This window comes from Sorex araneus, chromosome 2 (genome assembly GCF_027595985.1).
Source record: "Sorex araneus isolate mSorAra2 chromosome 2, mSorAra2.pri, whole genome shotgun sequence".
Classification (NCBI taxonomy): domain Eukaryota; kingdom Metazoa; phylum Chordata; class Mammalia; order Eulipotyphla; family Soricidae; genus Sorex; species Sorex araneus.
The window spans coordinates 120,227,638-120,243,658 of record NC_073303.1 but is presented as its reverse complement, the minus strand read 5'-3'; positions in this window follow the sequence as shown (position 1 = coordinate 120,243,658).

Sequence of the window (16,021 nt, the reverse complement as noted above, 5' to 3'; positions counted from 1 at the left end):
CATGTGTTAGATTCTTAATAGAAATACACCAACTTCTCTGTGTAACAAGTAACAAGTTTTATCAGCATTTGAAGCAAGCAAAAATACTGTTTGTTTTTTAGAAACTTATATAATTTTGAATTGTTGAAATTATCAGTTTGATTTACTTTTTATCTCTTATTTTCACAACTTCTCAAAGTTTTTAGCTCTTGGGCTGTTCTAATAGCACAGTGGGTAGAGCATTTCCCTTGCACACGGCAGACCCGGATTCGATTCCCAGCATCTCATATGGTTCCCTGATCACCACCAGGGGTAATTCCTGAGTGCAGATCCAGGAGTAACCCCTGTGCATCACCAGATGTGACCCAAAAAGCAAAAAAAAAAGTTTTCAACTCTCTATCTAGAGATAGAGAAAGATACTATTTTTTGCAAGTGTTGATTAGTAGTTGGTGACTATAATATAATCAATCATAGGTTTAAGTTATTTTATTAGCCAAAGATTTCAGGAGCAGGATTAGATCAATAAGATGGTCTTCCCCATCCACTACTACTACTTGCTTCCTCAATAGAGAATTGAGATTTAATGAAATAATCCATTAAGTTTAGCTCTCATCCAATTTCTATATTCAATCTCCTCTTAAAATCTTGTCCACCAATTTTAATTACATAAGGTTGGAATTTTTCAACCTCTACCTAGACTTTAAGTTGTTATTTGAAGTACACATTTCTCTATTACCTGATGGAGCTGTTCACACTTGATTTTCATATGTGTTCTGTGTAAAATCTTGTCATCATTTTGTAGACAACGTCCTAAGTTCCTCTGTTCCTTTTCAATATGTTCCTAGTCAAATTGTAAAGGAAACGAATGACAGTATTACAACTTGTGGCCACTGACAATTTTAGGTTATTGGGCCTCTCTCAACATATCTTTCTTACTCTGCTACTGACCTCTTTCACCTGAATCACCTTGAGGCATGTGTATGCAATATTTTATCAACATCTGAAAGAAGTAGTTAGCACTACTTCACAGCCCTGACATTTTCTATCTAGCAGCCTGGAATGTCTGTCTTTAGTCACGTGAGTTGGGTCTCAAAACACAGCAGATGGTAGTTTAATCAATCAACTTTTCTATTTAGAGTAGTAAGCACTGAAAATTTCCCAGAGGCGAATGCTAGGAAACCTTGCTGTTTCTCATAGCATCTTCACTCAATTATTTTTACTTTCGAGCATATGGCACCAGTGAAATCCTCTTCTAAGGACTGATTTCCTTATTAGTTAAGATTCTTAGTTGCAAGCAACAGAGGATTACTCTGTGGAACATAAATTTGAAAGAAGGGGTAAAGATTAATGAAGAAGCACTGTAAAAATCCACCGAATAAAAGTAAGAGGAACAGTTTAATTGGGGGAAGTATAGAACAGCTGGAGTGTGTGTCTTTTCTAAATATTGGAACATTTTAATGACATAGTTTAAAATATATTAACTACTTAATCCCAAACTTACTTTCAAAATACCTTTAGAACATATTTCCTCAGAAGTCTGGTTCCACCTGTTCTTTCATCTTCCATTTTCAGATAAGAAAACTGATCTAGGTTGAATAAATAACTTGATTATAGTAAATAGAATAAGGTTGCCTAGACACTTAAGTGACCAAATCACTTTGAATAGTCCTAAGAGTAAATTGGCCTGTAGTGCATTTGTAAGAATAAATGTGATTAAAATGGTATTTTACTTAGATGTATTGTGTTAGTTCCTTTGTTGTATTACTAAATATGTTACCTTAATCTGTATATTTATTTCATTCTCTACACTTTTTTCAGTCCCTTTTCTATAGCTACAATGCCAAGATTAGTTGTTGGCTAAAGTTAATCTGTAACACTGAGAACATGCATGAGAAAGAATGCCTGCATTTGAGAATATAAAAGGTATGGTTTTCCCAAAGGCACCTCAATGCTTATACAACAAAGATTTATGGACCAGGTAGTGTATGTAAGGCATGTATCAACTTAGGTAGCCTTTGTAAATAAAACATAAAAAAAGGATAAAATATTTGTAGCTGTATAGAACTTTCAGTTGGTAAATAAATGATAAATTTATAAGTAAATTATATAGCTGTTTTTTGGCATGTTGAGTATGCCTCGGAGAGCTTGCCAGGCTCTGCTGTGTGAGCAGGATACTTTTGGTAGCTTGCCGGGTTCGCTGAGAGGGAGAACTATAGAGTAAGAGGTCTAGTTCATTCCCCTGACCCTGAAAGAGTCTCCAATGTGGCACTGTTGGGAAGGACGAGTAAAGAGAAGCTGCTAAAATCTCAAGGCTAGGATGAATGGAGATGTTACTGATGCCTACCGGAGCAAATTGATGAACAACGGGATGACAGTGATACAGTGAAATTATATAGCATGCTGGTTTATAATAAGCATTATAGAAGATGGAACAGGATAAAGACATCTGGAATTGGAAAGAAGAGTTGGAATTTTAAAGAAAAAATTAAAGTCCTTTTTGAAAAGAATTATTTGAATTATCTTTGAATGATCAAAGAATCAAACAGAGCAGGGACTCTAGAATCTGGGTATTTGGGGAAGAATATTAGATTATTCTTTGGATTTCCTTTGGTTCTTCAAAAGTATCTTAAGTAGAGTTTGACCACATATAAGAAAATGCACACATCATAAGTATTACTTCATGAGTTTTGGAAAAATGTAATTTCATAATACTAATATCATGAAAGCATAGAACATTTTCATCACATCCAAATTCATATGTTTGATTCCAATCAATGCCCTTTTGACACTGGTAAGGTCAAGCTTATCTTTTTTTATACCTTTGTTTTATATTTGTCTTTCTTGGATTTCATACAAATGAAATTATACAACATATATGTATCCATGTTTACCATCCTCAGTATTTTTTGGAGGGGGGAATTCATCTTTATTGCTAGTTTATCTCAGCAGCTTATTACTCTTCATCTCCATGTAATATTCAATTGCATGAGTAGGCCATAATTTGTATTTCTGTTTGTTGATCGGTTCATAATTTTGCTTGACTTTTCACATGGGTAAAAAGTGAATAAATTTCCTTAATTTATTTTTTCTTAGACAATAAATTTTCTAAACTTCGTTAGCATTTAAGTTTTTTTTCTTTTGTGCTACTAATACCAAATTTGGACTCACTAGATAGGTAAGAAAATATTTATCCATTCAATTGACATAAAGTGCAATGCATGTTTTTGTAACCCTTTGAAAGATGTGTGATGATTGTGGTGGTTTCCCTCATATACACATGGTTCTCTGCAAAAACAGAACTAACAGGATGTTTATGTACTTTGAAAGACTTATTACTAGGAATTGACTCATAGTGTTATGGAGGCTGAGAAGTCCTAAGATTTATAGTTGACAAGATGGGGACTCGGCAGAGCCAGTGGTGGAGTTCCAGTCTAATGAAAGTCTGAGAGAGACAATAAGTCAGAGGAATAAGTTACTATCTGAAATCTGGCAGTTTGCAGTCCAGGAAAACTTGTATTTAACATGTCACTGCTGGCCTGCAGTTTTGGGTTAATTAAACTACATTCAAATATGGGCCACTGGTGGTATACCTGTTAAGTTCAAAGGCAGGAAAAGATGGATGTCCCTCTTATTTGGGGAGGGTAAGCCTTGCAATTTATTCAATGAGAGCAACATTTAGAACTCTTATATGCTTCACCTTACCTACTAATGCAAGTCTTACTTAAAGCTCTCATATAAACATGCTTGCCCCAATACCTGTCTGCCCCCTAGTCCTGTCAGGCTGGTCCTTCAACTGATCATCACACAATAAAGGAAGTTTAACTTATTAAAAAAATATATCCCTGATGTACATTAGAGCAAGGAAAATCCAAATAGGTAATTTTTTTTTATATATTTACCTACTTATATAGATGTGTTTTATTTATCTTGATGTGAATCAGTACCCACTACTCTCATGAATAATTGTTGACTGATTCACCTTTTATTGTTATATTAATTTTTATAAAAATGTTTTTATTATTCAAAAAATTTTTTTACTATGGCAGAAGTGGAATTTGGAGTTTCACTCATGCACTGCAAGTGCTCTATCATTCAGCCACATCCCAGCCATTTAAAAAATGTTTTAGAACTTCAGTGTTTACTATATTTTCCAGGTAGCTTGAAATCCATAGCTACTCATAATTACCTGAAGTTGAGGTCAGGTATACTCCTCATGCATTTTACTGGGTTCCTAATATGCTATGTTATAACATAAAAGAACAGAATTTGAAATTCAAGTTATAGGGAGAGAAAAGCTGAAATTTCAAAATAATCAGAAGATAATCTATAGTCATTTATGCATTCTGCATAACAGGAGGTTGTTTTAAGTGAACTTTAGTGGTTCTTTCAACATCCAAAGAATGTCCAGAAGAGAGATGTAATAAGACTCCATGCTGAAAACATGCAATTAAGGTGTTGAGGAATAATCCTTTTGGAGATAACAGCAAAGGGTTGTAAAAAGCAGGAGTGTTAAACTGTAATATAATTATTGTATTATTACCAAACCAAGTAAACACTTGCTCTCGCTTCCATTCCATAACCTCACCTTTATACAACTTACTGCACTCAAATAAAGCTTATTTTAATTTTGAAAAAAAGAGACAGAATTTTAGGAAAGAAGTAGTTTCCTTTTCCATGGGCTATCATGCTATGCTCAGATTCCTTAATTAAAAGTATTGATAAAGAATATAAAAATCTTGTTGATAGGGGGCTGGAGCGATAGCACAGTGGGTAGGGCATTTGCCTTGCACGTGGCAGACCCGAGTTCGATCCCCAGCATCCCATATGGTCCCCTGAGCACCGCCAGGAGTAATTCCTGAGTGCAGAGCCAGGAGTAACCCCTGTGCATTGCCAGGTGTAACGCAAAAAGCAAAAAAAAACTTGTTGATAAAGAATATAAAATATGGATAAAGAATATGAAAATCTTGTTCCTTATTGAGCAGCCTAGGACAATGGATGGAATCTGATGTTGATTCAGAAGTGCTCTATTTTCAGGGAATCAGTATGGTGGCATATGAGTAGCTCAGTAGGAGGAGAAGTTTGAAGTAAGTAATCAGTCTCCAAACCCATCATACTTATCAGAGACACTAGTCCATGGTAACAGAATGGGAAGTTGGCTAGCTCAATAGATGCAGCATAAGGAAGGAATAAGAATTGGTGAATTTGTGGAGTCAGAGGCATAGTATAATGGGTAAGTCATTTGCCTTGCATGTGGCTGACCTGGGTTTGATCACATATGATCCCAGAATCACATATGATCCCCAGAGTATCACCAGAAGTAATTCCCTTGAGTACAGAGCCAGCCAGGATTAAGCCCTGAACATTGTCTGGTGTGACCTCAAAAGCCATAAAAAAAAGAACAGGTGAATTTGTTGGTGGCATTTGTAACAATACCTGCATTCCTGTTGGAAGGATAGTGCATGGGATTTGAAATGCCTTCAGATGACCCAACAAAGAATAATTGAGTGTCAATGAGGTTTGGAGGCCCATGCAGGATACGGTTTTAATCTAGATTATCTCCAGGGTTTGGTCACTGGCTTTATTGCTGTGGAGTCCACAAGCTCATCATGTCACAGCTTTCTTTTAATCTTGATAAAGAATCTATTGTACCATGAATATAAAATCCAAGAGGGATTCATTTGGATTTAGGTTTTGGATGGGAACTGGGTTAAACTGTGTTCCCAGCTCAGGCTCTACATATCTCATTCTTAAGACAAATGAAAAACACCCCCCCCTTCAAGGTTGACATAGGGTTTTACTTCACATGGTAAGGCTGGAATTTTGAACAAGAAGCATGTCCCGAGAGGCACTGAGCTTCCAGCTGTAGGAGAAATCTCAGCAGCAAAAGAATGTTTAGTTAAGATCATAAGTACTTTTATCAGAATACAGGCTCTTTTAAAATTTTATTTTGTTTTGTGGGATGAGCACTTCTTCCTTAGACTTTTTCTTCTTAGATACTATAAATTGGATTGGTTTTCTTCCCTTAATAAAATACTTTCAACAATAGGATTTTTATTTTGTAAGCCAGGTGAATTCCAGGGATACGTACCTAATCCTCATTGGCATCAGATGATTTCGTTAGTTCAATTTACTTAGAGTGCTAGCTGTTTTCTAAAAGAAAGGAATTTCTTCTGAAATGTTTGTAAGATATAGAATGTTCCTACTAAAATATAAATTTTATATAATTCTAAATTCAATCATAAAATTTTGTCTTTTTATTCATATTTACCACTAATTTGTATTTACAATTGTTTTGTGGCAAAGTATATTTGAAACTTGGAATGTTATCGGTTTGAAGAGTTTCTGATCACTAACAGTGCCTATCATTAAAGTTGAATTTAATTCATTTTTGTGGCCGCATTTAATATAATATTAAAACCGATATTTTGTTCAATATTCACTTCAGAGTATTTTACAAATGTGACATTATTTTGCCATGCCAATATCTATTACACTGTCTTTCTCATATATACATTCTATTGCCATGAAACATAGGCATTGAAAATATAGTAGATATGTTTTCATTTAATGTGCCCATCTTGGTCTAACTTTTGTTGATACTGCAGGAATTTTCATAGCATGGTTTCTCAGAATTATGAAGTTAGTTTTGGGGATCTGAACAAGTTACCAAGAATTCTGAGAATCTGAATTCTAAAAGTAGTTGTATCAGTTCAGAGGTCAGATGGTTTAGTTGGAGAGGGCTGTGTTGGGGCAAGTGATTATTCATCATGCTGTCATAGAACTACTTCCTTGACTTGTCTCCACAGTGCAGAATGGTTTTGTTCCAATCTCCCAGCCTCATTTGGAATCCCTGGTAAATACATACAGTAGGTGTCCCAAAATCCTGTTTTGGGCAAGAACTCACTGAAGATCAGTATTGCAGATCTTCATTCTTTGATCATCAATTTGCTGCCAACAATAATGTATTTTTTGATGTCAGTATATATATATGTGTGTATATATATGTATATATATATATTTTTTTTACCAAAAACGATGATGATTCATTGAATGTCCACCTTGTCTTCAGCCATTCTTGAATTGGGTTTATAGAATCACTTATTCAAACTGATGAAAGTGAAAGGGCTATTGTTAGTAATAACAACAAAGGACACAGGTGCAGGAAGATTGTTGCAGGGACACTAGTATGAAAGTTTGAATGTTCACTGTGGCACTAATAACATTGAGTTGGTTTTATCTAGTGCTTCTGTGTGAGGAAGATTGACACAGGAAGAAAAGTGCTCTGTCATAATGTGGTCTAGAGAATAGATTAATGCCATGCCCATGTGTCAATCATATCAACTATAGGCCACCAAGACTAACTCAAGGAATACACTAAACCACTGCTTACCACTCTTCCAAGTGTGGTTTAAGTAAATTGAGATTTGTTCAATGTGTGACACACACTTATTTTTATGGGAGGAGGGCACCTCTCCAGTAGTGCTCAAGTAATGCTCAGTAGTGGCCCCTTGGCCCATCCTTGAGATACTTAGCATTTGTGTCAGCCTGTGGTTTTGGGTGGTGTTCAAGTCTGGCATTCAGTGTGGCTCAACCCAGCAGTGCTGGGAACCACGAGGGCCATATCCAGTGGTGTTCAGAAATCTTCAGGGCCATGTTAAACAGTGCTCAGGGGGCGATGCAGTGCCAGGGGTTACACTTGAGATATGCCAGGCATACACTTCAGTCCTTTGAGCTATCTTTTTGGCCCCCACAGATATTTTTATGACTGTAATGTAAACAAATAACTCTCTATGTCAAATTTTATGGCATATATATTTATGTCAAATTTATATCATATTTATGTAAAAATTTTATATGCAATTCCAGGGAAGGCTCATGAAGTTTCCACAAAGTTACCCAGAAAAAAATGTGAATCTTGTTAATTCTACACAATTTATTGACCTTATATAGTTTATTAGCTATGTTAGTGATAAGGTATATAATAAACATTTGTTACTTTTTTGAAAGGTTCTATAAAGTAAGTTTAGGATATATATTAGTCATATTATTTCAATAGTCATGATCAGGGGCCGTGGTATATCAGATAATATACAAAATGTGTGAATCTCCTTGATCACTCTTTAGCTGAAGTTTGCTTTTGTAAATGTATATCACTGATGACATTTGGACCAATTTGGGAGCCATAAAGGAGTTTGTTCAGTCAGCATCGTATCCTGATACCTCAAAAATTGCCCTCTGTTGATATGAGTTGATGGCTGTTGATATGAGTTGATGGCAGTGATCACAATGTGGTCATATTTTGTAGTAATATTTGATGTGGGATTTTTTGAGGACTGTAGATCTTTTTCTTTGTTAAAACTTTTTACTCAGTTGAAATGATAGCACAGCAGGTAGGGGGTTTGCCTTGCACGCAGCCGACCTGGGTTCAATTCCTCCATCCCTCTCAGAGATCCCAGCAAACTACCGAGTGTATCCCGCCCACATAGCAGAGCCTGGCAAGCTACCCGTGGCATATTCGATATGCCCAAAACAGTAACAACAAGTCTCACAATGGAGCCGTTACTGGTGTCCTCTCAAGCAAATCGATAAACAATGGGATGACAGTGCTACAGTGCTAAAACTTTTTACTGAGTATTTACTGTGGATAGGACTTTGCATCCAGACTTTCCCTGCATATCTCAGTAGTCCTACATATCACTTAATCCTTGAAGTGGGTATTTTTATATTTTGCTTTTGGGTCGCACCCAGTGGTATTCAGGGACTACTCCCAGTTCTGTGTTCCATTGGTACTAAGAAGATTGTGAATTGCCAGGGATGGAGCTCCTACGTGTCAAACACATTCCAGCAGTTGAACTACCTCTCCAGTCTCATATTTTATTTTTAATTATCTTTCCAACTCACAGATGAGAAAGTGGAAATTTGGAAAGCAATGAGTCCCTCAATGCAGCATCATTTTATCTCAACGTGTATAAACTTGGGTTCTCACCCTTTACAAAATGATTACTGAGCACCTTGCTATCTTCTGCTAAATAGGATAGATTGTGATGCTGTGTACAAACAGGGGAAAATGCAACAGCACGGAGTAAGAAAATGGTTGTCTATGGTGTCGGAGATTGTGGATTAAATACTAGACACATACCTTGCTCGTGTGAGGCTCTAGGATCTGTCCCTGGACTGCTAGCACTATGGGCGCTGTTTCCTACCAATGCTGCTGGGGTCCCTGGAACCTGTGGGTATAGTCCCAGAGCACTAACCAACCACCATCACCAGTACTATAGTTAAGGGTAGAACCTCATCTGTTTTCTATATCCTTTTGTGGGTTGCTACAGGAATGAAGAGATGAGAATGTTGAAAATGGTCTGAGAGGAATTGTGATGAAGAGAAAAGATAAATGATGAAGGGTTGACAGAAATCTAGGTAACAAAATAATCCTGTGTCGGGGATGAAGGGACAAGGTTCTTAATCCACTTATCTATCTGTTTTTTCTCACACCTCTTGCTCTTGTTTCTGCTCCTCCTTTAAGTGCCATATATAATGAGTTAACACAGCCAGAATGTCTTATCCTTGATATTGGGTATCCTCAAATCTTGTTGTCAATATATTAAGAGGAATGGAATCCCCCAAATATAAGTACTCAATAGAAAAATGAGTAAACTACACACATGCAGAAATTGTGCAATAAAAAATATATCAGAAGAATAATGTCAATGACTCTTACATTCATTGAGCATGTAAGCAAAAAAGTATGATACAGTATTTATTTTAAAAACATACTTGTGTAATAAGAGGACAAAAATGCATATGAATGCAAAAACATGTAGTCCTGGCCAATGGTATCTTTGAAGCAAGTAGAGAGAAGTGAGATCACAAAGCATCATACCTGGGGGTTTAGCTCTGCTGCTTTCGGCTAAACTCTAGCCTCTTCAACTGATGGCAAAACCCTTTATGAGACTACATGATTAAAAAAAAACCTCAATCTTCTCCTTTCAGACCTTGTCTTTCCTGTTTTACTGTGATGGTTTTTGAACACCAGCATAAAACTAAATGTGGTGATAGAAGGACTTATCTGCTCTTGAATTTATTTTTATATATTTTTTTATATTTGGTTTGGGGGGCTACCTCAAGTAAGCAGGGCTCAGGGCTTACTCCTGGCTCTGTGTTCAGAGATTACTCTTGGTAGTGCTCAGGACCATATGTGGTGCTAGCGTTCAAATTCATGTCGGTGGTGTCTTAACCTCTGTATCACCTCTCTGGCCCCTGCCCTTGAATGTAAATGAAATACTTTTTTTGGTTGTTTTTTTGAGCCAGTCCCAGTATTTCTCAGAACTTACTCTAGGCTCTGGCCTCAGGGATCATTCCAGGCTGTATTGGGGACCATATGGAGTGCCACAGATGGAACCAGGTCAGCCACATGAACCCTATCTTCTATACTATCACTCTGGCACCTAAAGAAAATGCTTTTAAAGATTCACTACTGATACTGATTATAGATTTTTGTGAAAAGCCCTATGTAATGAAGTTTTCTTCCTGATTTTATGGAAGTACCATATAGTTTTACTCAATGATTTTCATGCCTCTGTATTTACTATAATCTCTCAATATTATAAATGCATTTTCTATTGTTAATTATTTTGCACTCATAGAACAATTCATACCTGTTTGTTATTCTTTGGTTTTGATTCTGTATAAGTTCAGCTTAAATTTTCTATTCCATGAAGCAATATTGGTATTAACTTTATGTCATCTTCACTGTCACTGTCACTGTCATCCATTGCTCATCAATTTGCTTGAGTGGGCACCAGTAATGTCTCCATTGTGAGACTTGTTACTGTTTTTGGCATATCGAATATGCCACGGGTAGCTTGCCAGGCTCTGCCGTGTTCTTTCTATTCTTTCCTCTGGCAGAATTTTGAAGTTAGTGACAATTTTTTCCTCTTTTGTAGAGGTTAGTAGAGTTAACTTAATATAGAATAATGTAAAATGTCTTGGATTACCTGGGTAGTTTTTCAAAGAAAAAATAATTATTTCTTCCATGGATTAAGGACAATTTATATTTTTTATACTCCCTTGAGAGAGTTTATGCCAAGACTATATTAGCAGGAAATTGCCCATTCTATTTAGGTCATCAAACATATTTTCATAATATTGTATTACTATATAATGTCATTCTGAATTTATGGTTCTATAGTTACTCCTAAAATAATAAATTTGTCCTTTTTTCTTGATCTTTTTCTGGAGAAATGTATACATGTCTCTTGTCATAATAGGGTCTATAAATACTTTCATATTCAGATACTTGATCCAAAGTAAATATTTGAATTTGACCGGTGCACTTCTGCAAACAAACCCAAAGTGTTTCTAATGGTAGAAATATTAAGTGCAATTTAGAAGAGGTATATTTTAAACAAAAGATCTGTTCAAAGTTGCCCATTCTACATATGAATAAAACTGTTTTACTCTCATACACTGACCAAGTTTTCTTTTTTGGAGGTTAACAATTAAAATAAGCAAATTATAAAATAAGTTCAAAATGAAAAATCAACAAGCTAATTGAATAAATCACTGATTCATTTATCAACCAATATTTCTTAGATACAAGTTCATATGCCAGGCCGAATATTAGGCATACAGTATTACCAGGTACTGCCATTCTCTTGGTCTAGAATGCACACTGTCCTTGTAATTTTAGATCTGCTATTTCTAGTAATCTTAAGAAAAACAGTGGATTGTTCTTATGAATACTTAAGGGCCAAGAACAGCAATGGGATGAAAACACAGCCTCAAACTGTTGATAGAAATGAAAACACTGGGCTTCCTCTCTGCCTGTTTTCAACCTAAGCCCTTATGACAGGAGTATATTTAGGTATGTTTTCCTCCTGCTGCTATTGTTTATGTGAGATTGATGTCACCCATGCCGGGGATCATTTGCTTCATACCATTTAAATTGGTGGAATCTGAGGAGCATATATGTTTATTTAAGAGATTAATCATTTTTATTTCATCACTGTCATTGCTAATATAGTCTATGAATAATTGGGTTTACATAGTGATGTCCACTTTCATAAGACAAATCTTGAAAATACTTGTTCTACAATGGTGGTGTCAAAATGTAAGAGCCAATGAATATAGAAAATGAGGCTAATTTTACAATTGTCTACTTTAACCTGTTGCAAATTATTTTTCTCTGCGCAAATATTTGGCATTTTATTGCTCCTTGCTGGAATGTAAATTTTAAATCTTTCTCTATTATCAGTATAAATAAAATTGTCTATACATGCCTCAGAGGCATGCATATTTAATTCCCTATTTAATTTTGTCTCAAATATCCTTTTCATGGTATTTCTGAAGTGGATGTTAGGTATTCTGGAGCTGAGTAGATTATTAATCTACTGTCCACTCCATTATAACTCAGTAATATTTTCATCAATGAGATACTTCATCATTGATGTCTTTGGAGTGTGTGGGTTATAGGAAGTTTTAAAAAAGCCAAATTTATTTACAATAAGTATTGATCTCAGATATTTATTGAGGGTCCTAGATTTAAACACAATCCTAGCTACTGAAGATACAGCATTGGGAAAGATAGTTATTGCCCTCTTGGGAGTATATTCATGAACTTTTATCAAGCAATTCTATTGCAAAGGAAAAGGAATTATGGTCTTAATCCCTGTGTTTCTAGAGCATTTAGGAAGGCACAGAACTGATATTTCAAACTTGAGTAAGATTTTTTGAACAATATTTTCTTGATTCTGATATCTGAATAATATTACTTAACTAGGTAAAATGTCAAGGTTATTCATAGGTAAGAGTTTGGGTAAAATTTAAGCAGTTGTAAGTACACACACATATGTGTATATATATACATACATATGTGTATATATGTACATATGTGTATGTGTATATATATATACACATATGTGTGTGTTTACTTACACACACCAAAATGTATAGCATGGGTTGGGTTTATATGGTGCAGAGAAATCTTAAGTAATTCAACTTTCTCTTGGGACTTGTGTGTACTTGATGAACTGGAGCAGTTTTAGGATGTAGGTCTTTTACTCCTGCCTTGTTTTATATTATCCCCTCTTACATAATGTAATGCATTTAGTGCTTGCATGGAATTCAAAGATCACCCTTTACACTTCTTTTCTACTTGGGATAAAAGGTTAATGCTTAAAAAAAGTTTAAGGAGAGAATTTAGAGAATGGTGATGATTTGTGCTCTGTACTGTAAAAAGTTCACTAAATTTAGTATAAAAATTTATTTTAGGCTTGTTTGGCACCAATTAATAAAAACTACACATACTAACATCAGCCAAAACAGAATTTTTATTATTTTATTTTGTTTTGGGGCCACTACCCAGAGTTGGTCAGGAATTGCTCCTGGCTCTGTGCTCAGGAATTACTCCTGGCCAATGTTGAGGGATATGTGGGGGGACCATATGGAATGCAAGGGATTGAACCCAGGTGCAAAGTTCCTGGGTTCTTTATGCAAGGCAAGTGCCTTACTTGCTGTAATATTACTCTGGCCCTAATATTCTGTGGAACCCTAGCACAAGGATGTGAAGAACCTGAATCTAATAAGTTAATATCTCAGTTCTCACCATATTTCATCCTCAGTTCTGTTTTTGTGCTTCTTCTTTTCTCTGGCTGATATTATTATATGGCAGTTATACATGTCATCAACTTCAGAATCAGACATATGAAATACATATCATCAGAGAGAAAATTTACATTCAAGGATACTTGAGAAAGAAGCTTTGCTTTATATTGTGGTAGATGTCAACCCTCAGACCAGTCAACTATAGCCACTGTGAATGTAGCATTATTGTTGTTATTGGATCCATTTGAGTCTTGTCCTCACTCTTGGATCAGTCAATCAAAGCTAAGAGTATACACTTATGTAAGACATGGCTAGTTTCACACCCTATTAAAGGTATTGCTCAAAACCACTTAATTTCCTTCATTCTCAATAATTTCCTTCATCAAAAGGCAGCATTGGCTACTGACATGAATTTATATCAAGTGATATAAAATACTTAAAATAGTAAAGTTCTATTTCTTTAAAAATTATTTCCCTGATTATTCAAATTACTATTCAGAAGAAAGAGTATTAGATTTTTTTCAAATAGCTCTGATTTTTGAAAGGAGAATGACATGATTTTCTTCTATCTCCTGTGACTATGAATAAATAAAAAGAATATTTACTAGCCCTATCTGGGATGTTAAGTATTATGGTAGGCACCTGGCATGTTATTTTATTTCATTGTCACAGCTATCATCTAAAGTAGATATCACTTCTAAGCAAGCTATAAATTGAAGAGGTTAAGTGGATCAAGATTATAATTAAATAGGGGATAGAGTGATAGCACAGCAGGTAAGGTGTTTGCCTTGCACACAGCCAACCTGGGTTCGAATCCCAGCATCTCATATGGTCCCCTGAGCACTGCCAGGGGTAATTCCTGAGTGCAGAGCCAGGAGTAACCCCTGTGCATCGCCGGGTGTGACCGAAAAAAGCAAAAAAATAAAAATAAATTAAGATTATAATTAAATATAAGAGATACTTAAATTCAAGTCAAAATTATTTTAAAACTATGAAATAGATACCAGGGACATTGACATGTTTAAACCCACTGCTCAAATGATTTATAATTCTTAATATTGTTTTTCTCATAATTAGCAATTATAAAAGTTCCTAGTTCTGACCCAAATAGAATACACCCTCTTTTAAAATATAAACCAGAAGGAGATAGCTGACTCATCCTACTATCTCTGATTGTTTTGAAATTTTGTTTGAGGCATGAATATTAGAGTTCTTTAACCAGATTCATAGGCGAAAATTTCTCAGCTAGATAGCAAACACCTGACAGAGAGAAAATACCTAAATCAGATTGCAAATAGCTAAAATCATTCTACTTTCATCATCTTGATATAGTAAAGTACTATAAACCCCAATTCCATAGTAAATGTTGAGTGGACCAGGTATAGATTTTTTCTGATCATTAGTGGACTTTATAACCTTTGCAGGTATTATTGAAAAAAATATCAGAGGTGGGAATATATATATATATGCATATATATACACACACACATTATGAAGAAACATGTAATTCAGCATTACATTACATTGGAGAACAGAGTCATCACATCAGAACCTTCTCACTTCATTTTGGAAAGTATTGGGGCACGATGATAAATCCCTCTTGCCTTTGGTCTTCATGGGCTGGATGAGTAATCAACATAGCAATAGATGGCAAATGGAAAATTATGCTAATAGTTGAGGCATGGAAAATTTACATGAAAGCAAACTCTAAAGAAAAACAGAGTGGCCTTCAGATATTTATCCTGTGTTCAAGAACTTGGGGTATCAAGAAAGGTAGACAGTGAGGTTTCACATAAGAAAAGTATCACTTTACTTTTACTTAGAGCATAAAAAGAATAGTTTGTGTATTTAAGAAAATGTTCTAAGAGATTCTTCTGAAGATGTTCACTGATAAACCTATTCCAAACTATATTCTTCTAGATCATGAAAAGGGAGAATGGTAATTATTATTTCAGTTAAAAAAGTACAAAGGACAGAGACAATGATAAGAACTTCGTGTCTGGGGTCTTCACTGCTCTCAATTTAAAATAATCTGCATTCCTAAATCAAGGGAACAGTTGCTTCTGAGGTCCCAGGGATCCTGGGCTCCCCACACCAAAGTGACAATGGCCAGAAAAGACCTTGAAATCTGGGCATGTAAAAACAAAATCTGATCTTTCTGGGGAGACTGGCCTCCCACTGACAAATAATTAAACAAACCCTGGACAGATTGGCAAGAAAAGAAAACATCAAAAGAAATATGATGACCTAATGACCTGTATACAAGAGAGAGGCACAATTAGACTGAGATAACTCAAACAGGAGCTTTCAGACACTCATAGCTAGTTCAGCTAAAACACAGGTAGGGTTGGGAACTAAGGGGAAGGTCAGTGTGGGTGACTTTTAGGACTTGTCTTCTCCAAGGAAAATACATTATGAGAGCAGGTATTCCCTCAAAGAG